This window comes from Rhodamnia argentea, chromosome 1 (assembly GCF_020921035.1).
Source record: "Rhodamnia argentea isolate NSW1041297 chromosome 1, ASM2092103v1, whole genome shotgun sequence".
NCBI lineage: Eukaryota > Viridiplantae > Streptophyta > Magnoliopsida > Myrtales > Myrtaceae > Rhodamnia > Rhodamnia argentea.
The window spans coordinates 4,288,902-4,297,594 of record NC_063150.1 but is presented as its reverse complement, the minus strand read 5'-3'; positions in this window follow the sequence as shown (position 1 = coordinate 4,297,594).

Sequence of the window (8,693 nt, the reverse complement as noted above, 5' to 3'; positions counted from 1 at the left end):
CGTCGCTCCAATCTATCCAATTACTTTTAGAGAAATTATCATGTCCACCGTAAATACAACAATCACCGTTCGAGGATTGGTTCGTGAAAAAGTTCTTTTACATTGTCATTTTCATGTACACAGGTTAATCGCCAAAGCCCTTTCGGTAGTTTTTTATATAATATTTTGGCTAGCAATTTGTATCAATTTTAACCTGGTGATCGTGCGAGTGGCAGACATTGAACTAACAATCAACAGATAAAAACAATAAATTGCAAGAAGGAAACAAAAATCATAATAATAAAAATTAAGGAATAACAATGCTATTCCTAACCTAACAAAGGTTTCTAATCAAAACGTGATGACATGGCAATATGACATGGCTTGTACGATGATGTGGCAACATGAAGTGGCAAATATTGATGGCATGGCAAATACGACATGGCAAGGTCAAGTGACGAAGTGATGTGGCATGGTGACATAGCAAAACAATCTATATGAGGTAATATTCAATTCAATCTATATGGTGACGTGGCGTGGTGACATAAGATGACATGTCTTGTACACAACCTATTCTATATGATATGCACATGATATACATTTGGGTCTTTCATGAAAATTCGTAATTAATATTTAATGAAAATAAATTCTTTAGAATAAGGTAATACTCAATTCAATTTAGGAATTAAACTAAGCTAGATCCTAATCTCCTGCAATAGATCTAAAATGCAATCTATCTAAAAAGACCTATCTTAATCTATTAAGGAAAGCTATCCAAAACCTATTATAATCCTATCCAGTATCTACTCTAATATCGCAGTAAGTTGAAAGACATTGTGCGATGCACAGATCGATCTAGTAGGAAGTCGAAACTTTCCCTCTATGACTCCGGGCGTTTGAGCTGGGCCTATCTTCCGATTCCTTCTAGATCATTTTCTTCCCTGAAAAAGGGGATACGGAGAGAACTTACAGGGAGATCCCTCCTCTCTCCTGAAACTTTCTCTAATCCTATCCAATATCTACTCGAATATCTATTCAAATCTACCATGTGATTTTTTTGGTATTTTTCAATTAGGAAACAATCAAGAAAGATAAACATTCATGCAAAAGACAAACACCAAATATTATAAAGATACGCACTCAAATTCAAATTTGATTACAAACAAAACCGACATGCTCTTCCTAAGGTTTAAGGATCACGTTGCCGATTTTCCGTGCAATTAATCATCCCCTCTAGAGATTTCTTTTTCCTTTTTTTTTTGGGGGTCAAATCCCCTCTAGAGATTGGACAATCAATTATATGCACTTGTGACAAAAAAAAAAAAGAGGAAAAGTTTCATAATCGAGATAATCCTAAAAATCTCAAAATATGCAAGTTAGATCACAATCACTCACATATTAATTCAAATTCCCGTAAGAAAATTACCTAATTTGAAAGAATGAACTGGCGGAGACTAAGGACACGCGGGGATGGCCGGCAAGCTCCCGGTGGCTGCTCGAACTTCTCAATGATGGCTCGATTCCGTTGATGGCACTCTCGGATATGCCGGATCGTGGATGGGAGATTTATTGAACTTCCCAGCAAGACTCAAGAAACCTGCAAATAATTCAAATTGGACCCAACAAAATTCAACTTAGACGCTGCTGGGTTGCTCATGGTGATGATGCCGGTGTCGCGGGTCTTACTGGAAAGTTGCTGCGAAAGACATCACAGCTGAGGTCGTCCGTGCGTAGACCGATTCAACGGGGAAAGCTGCAACTACAGAGGTACATTGTGGCGGACACGCGCAGGACGATCTACGGGCAAGAGGACAGCTGGAGACCGAAGCTCTTTGGTGGAGGCACGGCGGCGAGACTCGGCGGACGGTGCAGCTAGGAACGCCTTGTGGTCTTTCCGAACAACGTTGGTCTCCGGTGTATCCGAGGCAGCGGCACGGTTGATGACCGGAGCAACAACGTTCTGCAACGTGAATTCTCAGTGTGGCCCTCTCCTTTTTTCAAATTATGGCTGACCCCCTTCTCTCTCTTTTCAAATTATTGGCTTGGAGAATAATGCTACGGCCGAGGGTTTAGTGGAGCAAATCATGGATTCTTATGGAAAAGTATAAAAAAATTTCTTAAATTTATTACATTTATACCAATTTAATCCTAAATATTTCAATTGAATCAATTTATTTTTGAATCTTTTTCCATTGATATCAATTCGGTTCATTCGGCTAATTTAAACCCCAAACCGCAATATAAACACCGACCGTCTTACGTGATACCGGCATTGAGATTTATCCAAGGTGTACCAACTTGAAATTTTTCGTGATATTAACTCAATTTGACATAAGTGTACTAATTTGAAGTTTTTTATGGTCGAAAATTTAATTTGGGTTAAATTTATCACATTTGTACTAATTTTGATTTTTTTTGTGATGTTAATCATTTTATATTTGACTCTTCCCATGTATTGTGGAAATGTTAATAATATGACGAGGAATAAAATAGGTCACTTTCCTATTTTTCTTTCTTTGTTCATAGGGAAAATTTTAAACAATGGCCTAAAGTGCCATCATTTTCTCAAATAAGGTCTCAATTGAACTTTATTTCAAATAAGAGACCTAACCAAGGATATTTTCTTAATTTAATTTTTTTAAAAATTTCCCTTTTTATTTTCTTATTTTTTACCTTTTTTTCCCTTCATTTTCGTCAGTGGCCAATCTCAAGCGATGATTGGCCATTGACGAGGGCTAGATAAGACCCCTCCGGCCATGAGGATCGGCCTCCGACTTGCGAATGTCGCCTCTGGTAAGCGAGGTGACCCTCATCGGCCACCAAAAAAATAAATAAGTGAGAAAAAATAAAAGAAAAATAAAAAAGGAAAAAAATAATTAACGAAAATACCCTTGATCAAACCCTTTTTTGAAATAATGAGAGATTCGGGCCCTTATTTGAAATAAAGTCCACTTTAAACTTTTATTTGAGAAAATGATGACATTTCAAGCTCTTATTAGAATTTTCTCTAAATCCTTTGATCATGCTCAACGAATCTACCCAATTCTTCTTCATTAAATTTTCCTTCTTTTCCTCAATGGTAAAAATCAACTCATTCTCTACATTTGTTCTTTCAAATGACCATGGGACCAAAAGATTTTCATGGCATTGCTTCTCAATTTTGTCTCGATATCCCCAAATTTGATGTATCACATGCGCAATACACATGACAATCTCGACCACTTTAAGGGAATAACGGGTTTGGCCAAATCTTTGTTCCAATTAATTACCCTACTTAAGTTCATCCACCGTTGGTCCAATAAATATGCAAATGTTCCTAACATCTATACGCAATTTAAATGGAACGCTAAAATTTAGGTCAACATTTATTACACCTACAATGCTAAAATGAATGGGGTTGGTTCAGTGCCACGAAAACGTGTGCAGATAAAGCATGCGTCAACATGAACTTGATTATCCATGCTATCGAATATAAATAATTTCATTTGTTACCCATCGGTGGGTAGCTGTGTTGGTTAAGAGTCCCTCCTTCATCGCGGAGGCCGAGAGTTCAAAAACCCGCAGTTGCTAGCATCTTAAGTGCGGAGCCATGGCGGTGGGGTCCTATACTAGTCTCCCCCGAGGTATAGTCGTCGGTACTAGGTGCATCGCGCACTGTAGGGCCTTGGGACCCCGAATAGCATAAACGAAAGGGCGCTTGGTGGATCCTCGATTATAAAATAATAATAATAATAATAATTTCATTTGTTCGTCACTCGTTCAAACTTTAGCTCTTTCTTGTTCTTATCTGCGAATTTAATCAGGTATTATAAAATAAAAAAAAAAAAGGATAGGTTTCGCCGTCATAAACAGCATTATTAAGTCAGGTCACTTTCATCGTGCCGACCTAACCTGCGCGAAGCCATTGAAGTCGAAGGTGCTCGCCATGAACTTTGTCATCACGGGCAAATAATCATAAGTCTGACCTTTTATGAAAAACGACGATGCGTTCCATCCTCTCTAGTAGCGCTAGTGGCAGCCCAATCTAGCACAAGCCCATCACGGTAAACCTCTCTCGATCGTTGCCGTTTTATTGTTCATCGTTTCTCCCGTGACGATATTATCAAATGAAAGAAAAATAAAAGAAAAGTCTTGGTAATGCATGTGATAAAATACTCCCAAATTATACATTTCAAGGCCTAATTAGTACGACCCATCAATTATATATTTCTGGAAGGGGGATAATGTCCGACAAAACAAACCTAACTATCACTTAGATGGCATACGTATAGTAATGATCTTGCGAATATCTAATTCATGTTCCCACCAATTTGGTGATCTGTAGCTAGTGTAGCTAGTCGAAACTCTCGCGACGCACTCGAAAAGGGTCTCTCCATCGTTATTCGATTTCGAAGGCATCCGTCCCTATAAATCCAAAAAAAAAAAAAAGAATTATTCTCTCTTTTCGTTGGTTTTGATTGATTGGGACAATAAACAGGCAGACAAATCACATGATCACAATTTGCAATTGGGATTATCCAATTAGCGACCCTAAATATGCTCTCACGTTGTGGGACAAAGTGCAAAATCCAGGTCACCAACCCCAATCTCATTGGCTACGGGTCGTTATCCGAACCATTTAATTAGACATGTTGTCGCACATATGCATAGGATAAGATAGGTGGCCACTAAATCCCGTACGGATTTTTTATTATCTATACTGGGGCCACGCCGCCACGGCACTATCTTCACGTTCTTAACTTTGTATTTGCTGGTAAACTTGCTGGACTTATAAGGCGAGGAGCTCATCCTTGTAAATGGAAAAAAAAAGCTTAATAAATCAATGTGCTCTCCCCTAGCCCTAACCCACATGAGAATTTACCGCAACTCGTTCACATCGTATGCCGATTTCTGTTCTTCAGTATATAACAACTACAATCGATCTAATTTCTCATGAGCAAATATGTCGACGACTCTTCGTATTTATCGAGTCTCGGGTCACATAAGCGGACGATTTTCAAGGGTCTTGAAAAAGCGGTTAACCCTCCTCAACCTCCAGTCAAGATTAACAAATAATTCTCGAATTCAAGCTGCTAATTTGTGTGTAGGTCCTCTCGTGTAGCTGATTTCTCCTAGAGGGGAGGAGCCGGTCGTTGTTGATTCTTACTCTTGTCACTATTCCAGCTTAGTTTATGTGTGTGTCCACGAGAATCTGACTAGACCGATCCAATTTGAGCAAAATAAGTGATAGACTGAAGCGCACAACACAATCGGCAAAAGCTCGGACCCGAATAGATGTTTACTCAAGTTGGGAAAATTATCAAAAAAGTCCTAAAATTATTGTAATTATGGCAATTCAATCTTAAATTTTATTTTTTGGCCAATTTAATCATAAATCTTTTGTATTTATGTCAATTCGGTTCTTCCTTGATCAGAAATCATTGTCGTGGCATGGCCGCTCTAACGTGACGTTTCTAATAATATTTTCATATTTCTTTGTATTGTTTATAATTTTTTCTTTTCTTTTCCTATTTTTCTCCTAGATCGGACTTAGGGCCGGCGAGGGCATCGCGGCCCATGGCGAGGCCCCCAGCGCCCTCGCTTGGCCAATTTTGTTGAGGGCATCGGGGCCCTCGCCATATTTGTGCGAGGCGCCAACCCTAAGTCCACTCCAAAGGGCCCAAGCAAGGGCCACGGCACCCTCACCTAGCCAGATTTGGCGAGGGCATCGCGATCGTCACCGGTTCTAGGCGAGGGGCAGCCCGGCCTCGTCGGCCCTAAGTCCAATCCAGGAAAATAAAGTAACAAAAGAAAAAGGAAAAAATATATAAAAAAATTCAAAGAAATTTTGCCACGTCAACGATTTTTAGTCAAGATTAGTTGGAATGACTGAATTAATACAAATGAAAAGGTTTAGGACTGAATTATAAAAAAAATTAGGATTGAATTGGCAATTGGCACAATTACAACAGATTTATGACTTTTGGTAATCTTACTCGAGTTCGACTCACTTGATTTTGATTTGAGGTCAAGCTCTGCCGACTCGGCTATCTCGTGGAGTCAAGCTTAAACTTGTCCATACTTGGCTTGACAAGCTCCCAAGCCTAATCGAGCTTTTTTCATTTTTACAAAGTTAAGTATTGACAGTAGACACGAAATCCTTTAATATACATAATTCATGCGCACGTACATATGGATGGAGGTCAGGCCTTGGCACTTGCGCCTAAGTCCACGAGGCCGGTCCTGAACACCGACACCTATGTGCGAGTCATTGAATTCCTAGCTTAGTTCCATTGAGGTCGGGCTCGAGACTCCCTTGCCTGTGCTCAGGTCCCCTGTGCCTGCATTTTGGTCTATCAATGCTGCATTCGAGGCTGGCCTTGATGGATTCGGGCATTGGCGCTGGACCCGCGTTTGGCTCGCACAAGGACCAAGTCTAGGGCGCCTGGTTTGGGGCCCCGCCTGGATGGACCTAGGGCAGCACTTGATTGAGCCTGGCCCGGGCGCTATAGTCCATGTCTTAGGAACTACGATCCGAGGTCTGGTTTCGATGGACTAGGCCCAGGCGCCGCTCGATCTTTGTAGATTCGAGCCGGGGGCGCCAGGGAGCTGGGCACGAGTACCAAGTTCTCGAGCTCGGTTTCAATAGACTCAAGATCGGTGCTTGTGCATGTGCTAGGGAGTTGGAGATCCAGGCCCGAAACTCCGATGCCTATGTTGGGTTCCTTGGCTACTCATGCGCAAGTCACTAGCGTCGGAATAGTGCATGTCTACTTAATGGTAACCTTTTAGAAAACGTAGTCCTGCAAAAATCGGCAATTGGCTAAGAGAAAATGAAGCAAGAAATTGGATCTTTCAATGTCAAGCCCTCTGATAACGTCGTAGAATCAGAGCCCAATCGTGGTATTGGTCTTAAATCTTATTCCTAGATACCTCGAACAACAATGCCCAAGCCCAAAATCAGATGAAGTTTAGAAAAACTAATCAATGTTGTGGGGCCCTTCTTCTCTCTCTCTCTCCCAAGTTTTGAGAAAAGGGTCCAATTGAAAATTGTGGGATTGGGATTTCTCTTTCTGAATCAGATCATCAAAACGAGAGGACCAAATCTGGTGAGCGCGAAAAAGAGATGCGGGGGAGAGGTCAAGAAATACCAAAAAAGGAAAATTAGCGCATCGGTATTGATTTTATTGTACAACTATTACTCAGTTCTAAACTTTTCAATTTTACAAATTTAGTCATAAACCTTTGCATAAAGTTCTAATGCTGCCATATCGGCCAATTTTTTGTGAGAAACCGCTAGCGTGGCGGTCTAGTCATTACTTGTCCGTCTTGCATATCATACCGTCATAATAGGGATTTTCAATAACAATAAAAATTCACGGGAATGATTACATTAGAATTTAGCGCAAAGACTTATGACTAAATTTATGATCGAATTGACATTCGTACAATAATTTTAGGGCATGTTGTACAATCTCTCTTATCAAAAAAGTAAATCCAAAGCAGAATGAGGATTCTTTGCCAAGTAATAATCACGTAAAAAGTTAGGAGAGGATATAAAGAAAAAAGCTATAAAGTTAGATTGAATCAACATAAGGACCCTCCAAAGTAAAATTTTTTCTCCTCCCGGCATGCGGCTTCACTTCTTCATCAAGATTTGACCTTCTTTTGATTTATTTATCTTTTTATTTAGCTGGGACTAGCTTCTTATTAGTTATCAAGATCAACCAAAGCGATATCATTTACGAAATGATAAGTGGGTTCTTTTCTTTTTGGGTGCCTTGGAATCACTTCTCTCTCTCTCTCTTTCTTCATTTTTCCTACAAATAATCTTGATCAATTATAGTAAGAATACGGTACGCGTGAATGATTATTTGAAATAAGATGATTGATATTGCGACACATTTATAAGCGCGAAATAAACATACAAGTTCCAAATGCAAGCACATGATAATTTGCATCTATATGGTGGTATGGATCTCGAAACAGACGACATCCTCATGATCTTATCAATTCGATACTTGCATGCCAATATTTGGACATGTTGATGACGTTAACATAAGTGGTAGATAAAAGGTTTCAAGTGCACTATAAAACTATCCCATGATGTATAATGCTGATTCAAGCGTGTATGGATCGAAAAATGGATGACGCATGACAGATCAACGCGTAAGGTGCACTTAAGCTCAATTTATAATCATCTCAATAAGTTTCAGCAAGACTCAAGTTGAGCTATATCCAACTGCAATCTATCACATCACTTAACAAACTGATTACTTAAATTACATTCATTCACGGACTCACAAGTTAGTACGACCTATATTTCCGGTCGGTCCACTGAAAGATCTGCTCATCGAAGCTCGATAGCTCTGTCGTCTAACAATCCAACGCACAATAACCAGTCGAGATTGGCATTAGGCCTGTTGGGCACTTATCGCTTTTCGCAGTGCATGTACCATACATTATGGTTCTTGCATGTGTAGAAACACAACAAAACCAGCTTCATTGCTGTTGCTTGTGCAAGAATGGAGTGGGGGATATAGAGAGGTGAGCAGGAAAGGGCTTAAGTGAAACGTTTCTCTCTTGAGAATCTGCAAAAGCAGAAAAAGCGAAAAAGAACACTTCCAGACAAAGGACTTTGGCTCTGTCTCTGTCTCTGTCTCTCTCTCTCTCTCTCTATAAAAAATGTATATATATGAGTGATCCATTACGATTAACATTTCATAAACCAGGGA